This window comes from Festucalex cinctus, chromosome 17 (assembly GCF_051991245.1).
Source record: "Festucalex cinctus isolate MCC-2025b chromosome 17, RoL_Fcin_1.0, whole genome shotgun sequence".
Lineage (NCBI taxonomy): Eukaryota > Metazoa > Chordata > Actinopteri > Syngnathiformes > Syngnathidae > Festucalex > Festucalex cinctus.
The window spans coordinates 21288802-21302480 of NC_135427.1; the positions used below are offsets into that span (position 1 = coordinate 21288802).

Genomic DNA, 13679 nt, shown 5'->3' on the forward strand with positions numbered 1-13679 from the left:
TAAAATATGACCCCTGAAAAAGGCCACAAAAAATGGCAACAAATCCCATCATAAATCAAAATGGCAGACTTCCTGTTTGGTTTAGCACATAGTTCCAAGAGACTTTTTTGTACATCATGGGCTCTTATGTATGCCTGCAAATTATCATAGCGCTAGGTGAAACGTACAACCGGGAATGCTTCGTTAAAGAGGAGTTTTTTAGCTCAAAATGTGATGCCCGGCCCCTGGGGGACTTCCTGTTAGGTTAAGCACATGGCACCAAGAGACTTGTTACATATGTCTACAATTTTTCGTCGCTCTAGCTGCTTCGTACAACTGGGAATGCTTCATTAATAAGATTTTTTTTCCTTTGCAAAAAGTGCATGCCACGACAACAGCGTGTGACGAAATAAAAAACTTTCAATAACTTTTCATTTTCAACATCTTAAGATGAATCACACCAAGTTTGAAGATGATCGGATAAACTCTGTAGGAGGAGTTTGTTAAAATATGACCCCTATGAAATGGCCAAAAAAATGGCAACACATTCCAAAGTAAATCAAAATGGCGGACGTCCTGTTAGGTTTAGCATATGGTTCAAAAAGAGTTTTTTGTACCTCGAGGTCTGTTATATACCTCTACAAATTTTGGTAACTCTATGTGAAACGTACAGCCGGGTATGCTTTGTTAAAGAGGAGTTTTTTAGCTCAAAATGTGATGCCCGGCCCCTGGGGGACTTCCTGTTGGGTTTAGCACAGGGCACCAAGAGACTTTTTTGTACATCTTGGGCTGTTACATATGTCTACAAATTTTCGTAGGTCTAGCTGCTTCGTACAAATGGGAATGCTTCTTTAAGGATATTTTTTTTCCTTTAAAAACAGTGCATGCCATGACAACAGTGTGCGACGAAATACAAAGCTTTCAATAACTTTTCATCTTCAACATCTTAAGATGAATCACACCAAGTTTGAAGATGATCGGATAAACACTGTAGGAGGAGTTCGTTAAAATAAGACCCCAATGAAATGGCCAAAAAAATGGCAACACGTTCCAAAATAAATCAAAATGGTGGACTTCCTGTTAGGTTTAGCATATGGTTCAAAAAGAGTTTTTTGTAGGTCATAGCCTGTTACATATGTGTACCAATTTTCGTAGCTCTAGATTAAACGTACAACCGGCAATGCTTCGTGAAGTAAGAATTTTTAAACTCTAAATTTGATGCGCCGCCACCGTCATATAGTATATCAAAAACTTGTCATTTTTCACAATGATGTTGTCCCAGGTGTTGAGATGGTACATCCCAAGTTTGAAGTCAATCGGGTTAACCGTGTAGGAGAAGCGGGCAAAAGTATGACCCCTGTAAATGTGCAAAAACTGGCAAAAATTGGACATTTAAATACTCATACCTCACTTTCTGTCTATTTTAGGGTACACACTTCAAAGAGGTTTTTGTTCATTGGGATGTGCTACAGGTGCCACACAATTTTCATAGCCGTCGGACAATCGTAGCGGGACAGGGATCCGTTTAACCTATGTAGGGGGCGCTAAGGAGCCATTTTTCTGTTATCATGTATGGCGACTTTAAAATATCAAATTTTTCGCCAGGCCTGATGTGCGTGTAAAGTTTGGTGAGTTTTCGTTCACGTTTAGTGTCTCAAAAATGCGATTGTTTGCGGAGAAGAAAAAGAAGAACTAGAGCTGCGAGCAGCTATAAAGGGCCCTCGCAACCCGGGCCACGTTGGGGTATATGCAAGTCGGGGGACTTGCACGTTGGGGTACTGTTAAATAGACAAGGACCATGGAAAATAGAAATGCATTTGCCGTGCCTTGTGTGTAAAAAGGTGCAGTAAAAGGCCAAAAATGATGCACAATTCCCAAAATAAATTCAAAAGTGTGGACTTTCTGATGTGTGTGCAAAGTTTCATGAAAAGTCGCTCGTTTGATATTCAAAACCAGCATCTGTTTATTTGAAAACATTGCATGGCACAGAGATGGTGTGTGATCAAATAAAAAGCTTTTTGATGACTCTTAATGTGGTGTCGCTGTGCAACACATATGTATTCATGACATAGTGAAGTATTGTGACAGTTTTGTAGGGTCCAGCAAACAGTAAATGTGTGACAGTTATTCAAGAAAAAATGTAGCTTTGAAGCAGGCTAACCAATGACATCATCTAAAGGGGAAAAAAGCACATGAGCAAGCATAGGTATAAGTAGAGGAGAAAAAGAGATGAAAGAAGTGCGAGAGATGGAACAGGAGAGGAATGCAGCTGTTTATGTATAGCTGTTGTAACAGGACAGATTAAATAACACTTTAACCTGGGGTTAACAGCGCCCTAGGACAGATAAACTCTTTAGTGTAAAAGTTTTCTGGGACAGATGAATCCCTTGGGGTCAAAGAGTTTGGGTTAGCACATAGTCTGTCTTAGGATAATGTAACCTCCATGGATGAATTAGTCCTAGGACGCTTTGACCTGCGGGCTAAAACTTCAGGGGGGTTAACCTGTCCTGTTATATTGTGATCATCGTCTTCGTGCATGTCCTCAGTGGCTTCTTCTGTCTGTGTGGCAGCATTTGATACATCTGTAGAACAAAAAAGAATGAAGAATCATGTTAGATCTGTGAAGTTTGGTTGTCTTAGGTGTAGTTTACAGAACAGTCGTGTGCATATTTTTAGCATGGTAGTGTCTTAATACAAATGCATATTATGTAATGCACTGTATATGGATATTACAGACGTAATATTTGACGGTGATCTTATATTCATAGTTTTTGCCCGTTAATAAATAATATAGCTAGTAAGTAATAAGACACGCAAAAATGGTATAGTTGAATCCTCTGGGTCAAAAAGCAATGTTTTAGGATTGTGTGATGAAATGATGAATAAAAGTAAGGATACGACAGGTACATAAATGGTTATATATACACACGGACATATATATTTATACAGTATAACAGTGCCGCATGTATTGGTTTTAAGGAAAGAGTTGAAAAGCAGTGTTCAGAAAAAAGCATAAGACGCACAAAGTACCATTTCACTACATGTAATAAGTTGTCAAGTAGACATGTGAATTAAGTGGTTAAGATAGTGGCTACTGTGCAAGTAAGCTTCAATTGTCTCTAAAAGGTTAGCATATGTGTTCTACATGATATCAATGGCTAGACGTGCTCGTGGAGAAACATTACAAACAGAAAAACACACTAAAGGTGCCTTTAACAAACCTGTTAATAAATGAGAACTTAATACATATATGTATGGCATACTGTATATGATTGAGAAAGTTGTCCTGTTTAGTTTATGTATTGTATACTTACGGAAAAAAGTTGGCAATCTTTGCGTATGGAGATGATTAGAGGGTCTTTATCAAAAGAGAATTTGCTTGTTGATTTGTTCATGTTCTGTAGAAAAGCAAAGGAGTAGAAATAAATACAGTATCATACTTCATAAACATACAAGAAATTTGTAGCTGTATTAACCATTGTTGGTATTTGAAGTGATAATTTAGGAATAGAAGTGTAGTGATTGCAGAATTTATAGAGTGCTTACCTTGTATGACTTTGTAGATGGAAATGTATTTTGTTGAAAGAGCTCTTTGTTGTCTACTATATATGCAAGGACAAGCATAAGTAGGTGTGGTTATGAAGTACTTGACCATTGAAATAAAGCAGTGGTATCAAATGTATGGACCGTGGTTTGGCTCAGGCCTGCAAAGGGGTTTAATGTGGCACAAGAGATAATCTTGTAAGGTACAAAAAATAATAATAATATAATAGGTATGCCTCTGAGTTTTCACAAATCTAGGTCAAGTCAAGTCATCTTTAGTTATTTTGCGCTTGAATCATCCAATCGGAAATGCTCCATAAAAAATGTATAGAGGGTGCGATTTATTGCAAATTGCACAAGAAATCTCTAAAAATTCATGTTAATGACAAGTCTGATGTGTGTGCAAAGTTTCACGAGTTTTCACACATGTATAGATAAAAAAAAACAAAGCAGCACTTTACTTGGCAACCAATGCATCGCTATAGCAGCAGCGTGCGACAAAATAAAAAACTTTCGATAAATTTGCATCTTAAACATCTTAAGATGAAACACACCAAGTTTGAACACGGTCGGATGAATTTTGTAGGAGGAGTTAAAATATGACCCCTAAAAAAGGCCACAAAAAAAGTCTACAAATCCCATCATAAATCAAAATGGCGGACTTCCTGTTTGGTTTAGCACATGGTTCCAAGAGACTTTTTTGTACATCGTGGGCTCTTATGTATGCCTCTAAATTATCATAGCGCTAGGTGAAACGTACAACCGGGAATGCTTCGTTAAAGAGGAGTTTTTTAGCTCAAAATGTGATGCCCGGCCCCTACGGGACTTCCTGTTGGGTTTAGCACATGGCACCAAGAGACTTTTTTGTACATCGTGGGCTGTTACATTTGTCTCCAAATTTTCGTAGCTCTAGCTGCTTCGTACAACTGGGAATGCTTCATTAAGAAGTAATTTTTTCCTTTGCAAACTGTGCATGCCACGGCAACAGCGTGCGACAAAATAAAAAGCTTTCAATAACTTTTCATCTTCAACATCTTAAGATGAATCACACCAAGTTTGGAGATGATCGGATAAACTCTGTAGGAGGAGTTCGTTAAAATAAGACCCCTATGAAATGGCCCAAAAAATGGCAACACGTTCCAAAGTAAATCAAAATAGCGGACTTCCTGTTCGGTTTAGCATATGGTTCAAAAAGAGTTTTTTGTACCTTGAGGGCTGTTACATATGTCTTCAAATATTGGTAACTCTAGGTGAAATGTACAGCCGGGAATGCTTCATTAAGTTAGAATTTTGAAACACAAAATTTGATGCCTCGCCTCTGGCGGACTTCCTGTTAGGTTTAGCATATGGCACCAACAGGCTTTTTTGTAGATCATAGTCTGTTACATATGTGTACCAATTTTCGTAGCTCTAGATTAAACGTACCACCGGCAATGCTTCGTTAAGTAAGAATTTTGAAACTGTAAATTTGATGCCCCGCCACCGTCATATAGTATGTCAAAAACTTTAGATTTTTTACCATAATGTTGTCCCAGGTGTTGAGATGGTACAGCCCAAGTTTGAAGTCAATCAGGTTAACCGTGTAGGAGAAGCGGGCAAAAGTATGACCCCTGTAAATGTGCAAAAATGGGCCAAAATTGGACATTCAAATATTCATACCTCACTTCCTGTCTATTTTAGGGTACACATATCAAAGAGGTTTTTGTTCATCTGGATGTGCTACAGGTGCCACACAATTTTCGTAGCCATAGGACAATCGTAGCGGGACAGGGATCCGTTAAACCTATGTAGGTGGCGCTACAGAGCCATTTTTTTGTTATCATGTATGGCGACTTTAAAATATCAAATTTTTCGCCAGACCCGATCTGCGTGTAAAGTTTGGTGAGTTTTCGTTCATGTTTAGTGCCTCAAAAATGTGGTTGTTTGCGGAAAAGAATAATAACAAAGAAGAAGAAGAAGAATAATAATAAGAATTCCTTCAGGAACAATAGGGACCTCGCAGCGGTCGCTGCTCGGGCCCTAATAATAAGAAGAATTCCTACAAAAACAATAGGGCCTCGCAGCGGCACCGCCGCCGCCGCTGCTCGGGCCCTAACTAGAGCTGCGAGCAGCTATAAAGGGCCCTCGCAGCCCGGGCCACGTTGGGGTACTTGCACGTTGGGGTACTGGCAAGTTTAGGTACGGCACATTGGAAGCAGAATTTCTTTGAAAATGGCATGATAAACCTTGACATGTGGATTTTTTTTTTTTTTGTAAAAATACCGTTAAGTTGGTGTATTTTTTTTTATGCCTCTAGGGCTAGGTGGCGCTGTATATATAATGGAATGTTGTCATAGGGATACCTTCAAGCCTTGACTCTAAACATACATGTCAAGTGTGGGATTTTTTTGGAGCATGTACCGTGGAGTTATTAAGCATATCCTTCATTCACGATATTGCTTTTAATGTCCATTAGAGGCTATCAAAAATAAATTAAAAAAAAGTACATGTTTGGATAAGTCTAATGCCAGTGAACATTTTGAGTGGTGGAAAGTAAAAGAATATTCATAAATGACTTAGTTATCACACTTAGAATGAGTTTACATTTTTTGTACAAAATACCGTATGTGGGGTATTTTTTTGTTTTGCCTCAAGGGCGAGGTGGCGCTGCATATATAACTGAATGTTGTCATAGAGATACCTTCAGGCCTTGACGATAAACATACATGTCAAGTTTGGGATTTTTTGGAGCATGTATCGGGGAGTTATTAAGCATATCCTTTTTCAGTGCGAAACACAAATTTTGATGCCCCGCGCTCATCATATAGTATTTCCAAAAGTCAAGATTTTTCCGTCTGTTGTTGGCTCAGGTCTTGGCATGGTCCAGGTCAAGTCATAAGTCAGTCGGATAAAACATGTAGGAGAAGTGGGCAAAAGTATGCCCCCTGAAAATGTGCAAAAATCGTCAAAAATGGGACATTCAAAAATTCGTACCTCACTTCCTGTTCATTTTAGCATATGGGTCCAAGAGACTTTTTTGTAGGTCTTTGGCTCCCTCATACACGTAAAAATTTTCGTAGATCTTGCTTAAACGTAGAATCGGGGCTGCTTCGTTAAAAATTTCTAGGGGGCGCTATTGAGTCATTTTTGTAAAAATAGTACAATCAACAATAAAATATTGTTCATTTTACCAGGCCAGATGTGTGTGCCAAGTTTCATGAGTTTCTGCGCATGTTTAGACCCTCAAAACTGGCGTTGTTTTCTTGGCGAACAGTGCTTAGCCACGCCCACAGCGATTCGCGAAAACTCACAAACTTCGTGTTGTGACATCATGAAGGCCGAAACCCTCATCTGAGCAAATATGAGGTTGGTCCAGTTAACGTGTTTGGAGAAAAATGTACAAGAAAATTCGTAAGAAAAAAAATTGCCACTAGGTGGCGCTATCAGTAAGATGAAATATAAGTTCGTAGATGTCTTAAGGGCTGGACTCTCATCAAATGTGTGAAATTTTGAGAAGATAGGATCATCTCGGTCAAGTTCATGCAGCTTTTATTGTCACGAAAAATTTTCGGACTTTGCGTCACCGTAGCGGCCACGCCCTTTGGCGAAAAGTTACAATATTCGGTGTGGGGCATGATCAACATCTTAAGGCTTTTCTGACCAATTTTCAACTGGATCCCTTCAACGAGCTCGGCACAGTAGCTAAAAACGTAAAGTATGACATTTATTGTTACCACTAGGTGGCGCTATATGTATAACTGAATTTTATCATATAGATGCTTTCAGGCCGTGACTATTACGTTGCCTGAGAAGTTTGAGATTTTTTGGAGCTTGAACATGGGAGTTATCACACTTAGAATGAGTTGACATTTTTTGTACAAAATACCGTATGTGGGGTATTTTTTTTTCACGCCTGAAGGGCTAGGTGGCGCTGCATATATAACTGAATTTTGTCATAGAGATACCTTCAGGCTTTGACTATAAACATACATGTCAAGTTTGGGATTTTTTGGAGCATGTACCGGGGAGTTATTAAGCATATCCTTTTTCAGTGCGAAACACAAAATTTGATGCCCCGCCCTCATCATATAGTATTTCCAAAAGTCAAGATTTTTCTGCCTGTAGTTGGCTCAGGTCTTGACATGGTCCAGGTCTAGTCTAAAGTCAGTCGGATGAAATGTGTAGGAGAAGTGGGCAAAAGTATGCCCCCTGAAAATGTGTAAAAATCGTCAAAAATGGGACATTCAAAAATTCATAGCTCACTTCCTGTTCATTTTAGCACATGGGTCCAAGAGACTTTTTTGTAGGTCTTGGACTCCCTCATACACCTAAAAATTTTCGTAGATCTTGCTTAAACGTACAATCGGGGCTGCTTCGTTAAAAATTTCTAGGGGGCGCTATTGAGTCATTTTTGTAAAAATAGGACAATACATGATAAAATATTGCTCATTTTGCCAGGCCAGATGTGTGTGCCAAGTTTCATGAGTTTCTGCGCATGTTTAGACCATCAAAACTAGCGTTGTTTTCTTGGCGAACAGTGCTTAGCCACGCCCACAGCGATTCGCGAAAACTCACAAACTTCGTGTTGTGACATCATGAAGGCCGAAACCCCCATCTGAGCAAATATGAGGTTGGTCCAGTTAACGTGTTTGGAGAAAAATGTACAAGAAAATTCGTAAGAAAAAAAATTGCCACTAGGTGGCGCTATCAGTTAGATGAAATATAAGTTCGTAGATGTCTTTAGGGCTGGACTCTCATCAAATGTGTGAAATTTTGAGAAGATAGGATCATCTCGGTCAAGTTCATGCAGCTTTTATTGTCACGAAAAATCTTCAGACTTTGCGTCACCGTAGCGGCCACGCCCTTTGGCGAAAAGTTACAATATTCGGTGTGGGGCATGATCAACATCTTAAGGCTTTTCTGACCAATTTTCAACTGGATCCCTTCAACGAGCTCAGCACAGTAGCTAAAAACGTAACGTCTGACAATTATTGTTACCACTAGGTGGCGCTACATGGATAACTGAATTTTATCATATAGATGTTTTCAGGCCGTGACTATTAAGTTGCCTGATAAGTTTGAGATTTTTTGGAGCTTGAACATGGGAGTTATTAAGCATTTGCTCTTTCTGGACAAATGAAATTTTAAAGGCAATATTTGATGCCCCGCCCCCGTCATATAGTATTTCGAAAAGGCAAGATTTTTTCCCCAGTTGTTCTCTCAGGTCTTGAGATGATAAATGCCAAGTTTGAAGTCAATTGGATGAAAAATGTTTGCAAAGGGGGAAAAAGCATGACCACAGTGAATGTGCCAAAATAGGCCAAAATTGGACATAAAAAAATTCATAGCTCACTTCCTGTACATTTTAGCTACATGGTCCCAATAGACTTTTTTGTGCGTCTCGGGGTGCTACACGTGCCTGCCAATTTTCGTTGCTCTAGCTCAAACATGCCGGGCTTGGTTTTTATTTTTCTATGCTAGGGGGCGCTATAGAGTCGCGTTGTTATGACGACTTCATAATATCAAATTTTTCGCCGGGCCTGAGGAGTGTGCAAAGTTTGGTGAGTTTTCGTAAATGTTTAGGTACCCAAAATCGTGATCGTTTACGGAGAAAAAGAATAATAATAATAACTAGAGCTGCGAGCAGCTATAAAGGGCCCTCGCAGCCCGGGCCACGTTGGGGTCCTTGCACGTTGGGGTACTGGCATATTGGAAGCAAAATTTCTTTGAAAATGGCATAATAAACGTTTACATGTAGAATATTTTTTTTTGCCAGTGTGTGTCAAGCTCAACGGGTTTTGGTGGTTGTTAAGACCTGCAAAAATCAGCGTCCTTTTTTATTTTTAGGCAATGAGTTGCCCTGATTGGTATTTTTTGTAAAAGTGTATATACACATCATCGCTCGTTGTACTCATTGCACAATGTTACTTTTATTGTCCAAAGGGGCAATCAAAAATGAATAAAACAAAATGGAAACGTACATACGTTTGGATCGGTGTGAAGCCAGTGAACAATTTGAGTGGTGGAAACTAAAAGAATATTCATAAATGACTTAGTTATCACACTTAGAATGAGTGTACATTTTTTGTACAAAACACCGTATGTGGTTTTTTTATATATATATATATATAAATGCCTCAAGGGCGAGGTGGCGCTGTATTTATAACTGAATGTTGTCATAGAGATACCTTCAGGCCTTGATTATAAGCATACATGTCAAGTGTGGGATTTTTTTTTGAGCATGTACCGTGGAGTTATTAAGCATATCCTTCATTCACGATATTGCTTTTAATGTCCATAAAGGCTATCAAAAATAAATAAAAATATATATATGTTTGGATAAGTCTGATGCCAGTGAACATTTTGAGTGGTGGAAACTAAAAGAATATTCATAAATGACTTAGTTATCACACTTAGAATGAGTTTACATTTTTTGTACAAAATACCGTATGTGGGGTATTTTTTTTTTATGCCTCAAGGGCTAGGTGGCGCTGCATATATAACTGAATGTTGTCATAGAGATAACTTCAGGCCTTGACGATAAACATACATGTCAAGTTTGGGATTTTTTGGAGCATGTACCGGGGAGTTATCAAGCATATCCTTTTTCATTGCGAAACACAAATTTTGATGCCCCGCCCTCATCATGTAGTATTTTGAAAAGTCAAAATTTTTCCCCCTGTCGTTGGCTCAGGTCTTGACATGGTCCAGGCCAAGTCTTAACTCAGTCGGATGAAACGTGTAGGAGAAGTGGGCAAAAGTCTGCCCCCTGTGAATGTGCAAAAATCGTCAAAAATGGGACATTCAAAAATTCGTAGCTCACTTCCTGTTCATTTTAGCATATGGGTACAAGAGACTTTTTTGTAGGTCTTGGGCTCCCTCATACACCTAAAAATATTCGTCGTTCTTGCTTAAACGTACAACTGGGGCTGTTTCGTTAAAGATTTCTAGGGGGCGCTATTGAGTCATTTTTGTAAAAATAGCACAATCGCCGATAAAAAATTGCTCATTTTGCCAGGCCAGCTGTGTGTGCCAAGTTTCGTGTGTTTCTGTGCCAGTTTAGGCCCTCAAAATTGGCGTTGTTTTCTTGGCGAACAGCGCTTAGCCACGCCCACAGCGACTCGCGAAAACTCACAAACTTCGTGTTGTGACAGCATGAAGGCCGACACCCTCATCTGAGCAAATATGAGGTAGGTCCAGTTAACATGGTTGGAGAAAAACATTGAAGAAAAATCGTAAGAAAAAAAATTGCCAGTAGGTGGCGCTATCAGTAAGATGAAATATAAGTTTGTAGATGTCTTTAGGGCTGGACTCTCATCAATTGTGTAAAATTTTGAGAAGATAGCATCATCTCGGTCAAGTTAATGCAGCTTTTGTTGTCACGAGAAATCTTCAGACTTTGCGGCACCGTAGCGGCCACGCCCTTTGGCGAAAAGTTACAATATTCGGTGTGGGGCATGATCAACATCTTAAGGCTTTTCTGACCAATTTTCAACTGGATCCCTTCAACGAGCTCAGCACAGTAGCTAAAAACGTAAAGTATGACAATTATTGTTACCACTAGGTGGCGCTACATGGATAACTGAATTTTATCATATAGATGTTTTCAGGCCGTGACTATTAAGTTGCCTGATAAGTTTGAGATTTTTTGGAGCTTGAACATGGGAGTTATTAAGCATTTGCTCTTTCTGGACAAATGAAATTTTAAAGGCAATATTTGATGCCCCGCCCCCGTCATATAGTATTTCGAAAAGGCAAGATTTTTTCCCCAGTTGTTCTCTCAGGTCTTGAGATGATAAATGCCAAGTTTGAAGTCAATTGGATGAAAAATGTTTGCAAAGGGGTCAAAAGCATGACCACAGTGAATGTGCCAAAATAGGCCAAAATAGGACATAAAAAAATTCATAGCTCATTTCCTGTACATTTTAGCTACATGGTCCCAATAGACTTTTTTGTGCGTCTCGGGGTGCTACACGTGCCTGCCAATTTTTGTTGCTCTAGCTCAAACGTGCCGGGCTTGGTTTTTATTTTTCTACGCTAGGGGGCGCTATCGAGTCGCATTGTTATGACGACTTAATAATATCAAATTTTTCGCCGGGCCTGAGGAGTGTGCAAAGTTCGGTGAGTTTTCGTGAATGTTTAGGTACCCAAAATCGCGATCGTTTGCGGAGAATAAAGAAGAAGAAGAAGAATAATAATAACTAGAGCTGCGAGCAGCTATAAAGGGCCCTCGCAGCCCGGGCCACGTTGGGGTCCTTGCACGTTGGGGTACTGGCATATTGGAAGCAAAATTTCTTTGAAAATGGCATAATAAACATTTACATGTAGAATATTTTTTTTGCCAGTGTCTGTCAAGCTCAACGGATTTTGGTGATTGTTAAGACCTGCAAAAATCAGCGTCCTTATTTATTTTTAGGCAATGAGTTGCCCTGTTTGGTATTTTTTTGTAAAAGTGTATATACACATCATCGCTCGTTGTACTCATTGCACAATGTTTACTTTTATTGTCCAAAGGGGCAATCATAAATGAATAAAACAAAATGGAAACGTACATACGTTTGGATCGGTGTGAAGCCAGTGAACAATTTGAGTGGTGGAAACTAAAAGAATATTCATAAATGACTTAGTTATCACACTTAGAATGAGTGTACATTTTTTGTACAAAATACCGTATGTGGGGTATTTTTTTTATTTTTTTTATATAAGCCTCAACGGCTAGGTGGCGCTGTATTTATAACTGAATGTTGTCATCGAGATACCTTCAGGCCTTGATTATAAGCATACATGTCAAGTGTGGGATTTTTTTTGGAGCATGTACCGTGAAGTTATTAAGCATATCCTTCATTCACGATATTGCTTTTAATGTCCACAGAGGCTATCAAAAATAAATAAAAATATATATATGTTTGGATAAGTCTGATGCCAGTGAACATTTTGAGTGGTGGAAATTAAAAGAATATTCATAAATGACTTAGTTATCACACTTAGAATGAGTTTACATTTTTTGTACAAAATACCGTATGTGGGGTATTTTTTTTTTATGCCTCAAGGGCTAGGTGGCGCTGCATATATAACTGAATGTTGTCATAGAGATAGCTTCAGGCCTTGACGATAAACATACATGTCAAGTTTGGGATTTTTTGGAGCATGTACCGGGGAGTTATTAAGCATATCCTTTTTCAGTGCGAAACACAAATTTTGATGCCCCGCCTTCATCATATAGTATTTCGAAAGGTCAAGATTTTTCCCCCTGTCGTTGGCTCAGGTCTTGACATGGTCCAGGTCAAGTCTTAACTCAGTCAGATGAAACGTGTAGGAGAAGTGGGCAAAAGTCTGCCCCCTGTGAATGTGCAAAAATTGTCAAAAATGGGACATTCAAAAATTCGTAGCTCACTTCCTGTTCATTTTAGCATATGGGTCCAAGAGACTTTTTTGTAGGTCTTGGGCTCCCTCATACACCTAAAAATATTCGTCGTTCTTGCTTAAACGTACAACCGGGGCTGCTTCGTTAAAAACTTCTAGGGGGCGCTATTGAGTCATTTTTGTAAAAATAGCACAATCAACAATAAAATATTGCTCATTTTACCAGGCCAGATGTGTGTGCCAAGTTTCATGAGTTTCTGTGCATGTTTAGACCCTCAAAACTGGCGTTGTTTTCTTGGCGAACAGCGCTTAGCCACACCCACAGCAATTCGCGAAAACTCACAAACTTCGTGTTGTGACATCATGAAGGCCGAAACCCTCATCTGAGCAAATATGAGGTAGGTCCAGTTAACGTGTTTGGAGAAAAACGTAGAAGAAAATTCGTAAGAAAAAAAATTGCCACTAGGTGGCGCGATCAGTTAGATGAAATATAAGTTCATAGATGTCTTTAGGGCTGGACTCTCATCAAATGTGTGAAATTTTGAGAAGATAGGATCATCTCGGTCAAGTTAATGCAGCTTTTATTTTCACGAAAAATCTTCAGACTTTGCGTCACCGTAGCGGCCACGCCCTTTGGCGAAAAGTTACAATATTCGGTGTGGGGCATAATCAACATCTTAAGGCTTTTCTGACCAATTTTCAAATGGATCCCTTCAACAAGCTCAGCACAGTAGCTAAAAACGTAAAGTATGACATTTATTGTAACCACTAGGTGGCGCTATATGTATAACTGAATTTGATCATATAGATGTTTT

General features: G+C 39.1%; 1 long non-coding RNA gene across 1 annotated transcript; it reads right to left on the minus strand.

The window, feature by feature from the left end:
* Window positions 1–1830: 1830 nt before the first annotated feature.
* Window positions 1831–3863, minus strand: LOC144005357 (uncharacterized). Its single transcript, XR_013279547.1, has 3 exons — window positions 3526–3863; window positions 3294–3377; window positions 1831–2561 (listed from the first exon to the last, which is right to left on the minus strand). It is a non-coding gene; the product is annotated as an uncharacterized LOC144005357 (long non-coding RNA).
* Window positions 3864–13679: the final 9816 nt, after the last annotated feature.